Consider the following 394-nt stretch of genomic DNA (forward strand, 5'->3'; position numbering starts at 1 on the left):
TGTCTCTCTCCCTCTTGTATATCTCTCTCTCTTTTTATCTCTCTCTTTCTCTACTTCTCCCTCCCTTTCTCCACATTTGAACGCGTTATCTGTCTTCTTTCTCCTCTCAGTCGTGGAAGAACGATGAAAAAAAGGCAAAAAAAAAAGATCGAGGGATTTGGGAGAGAGATTCGCTGGAGTCTAGAGAGAAGAGAAGCGAAGCCTTCAGAATCCTCGTTTCGACTTGTCCCTGGAGCGTCACAAGCGGCACCCACAAAGAAACCCTAGAACGGAATGCCGTGTCTCCCGAGTGTTGACTTGGGTGCTCTTTTGAGGTCCTTTCTGCAGGTGTGGCTAGGAGTTGGGCAAATTATGAGACGATTATAGCTGGCAATGCTACGTGGGCCCACCATCT

This window comes from Elaeis guineensis, chromosome 14 (genome assembly GCF_000442705.2).
Source record: "Elaeis guineensis isolate ETL-2024a chromosome 14, EG11, whole genome shotgun sequence".
In the NCBI taxonomy this organism is placed as follows: Eukaryota; Viridiplantae; Streptophyta; class Magnoliopsida; order Arecales; family Arecaceae; genus Elaeis; species Elaeis guineensis.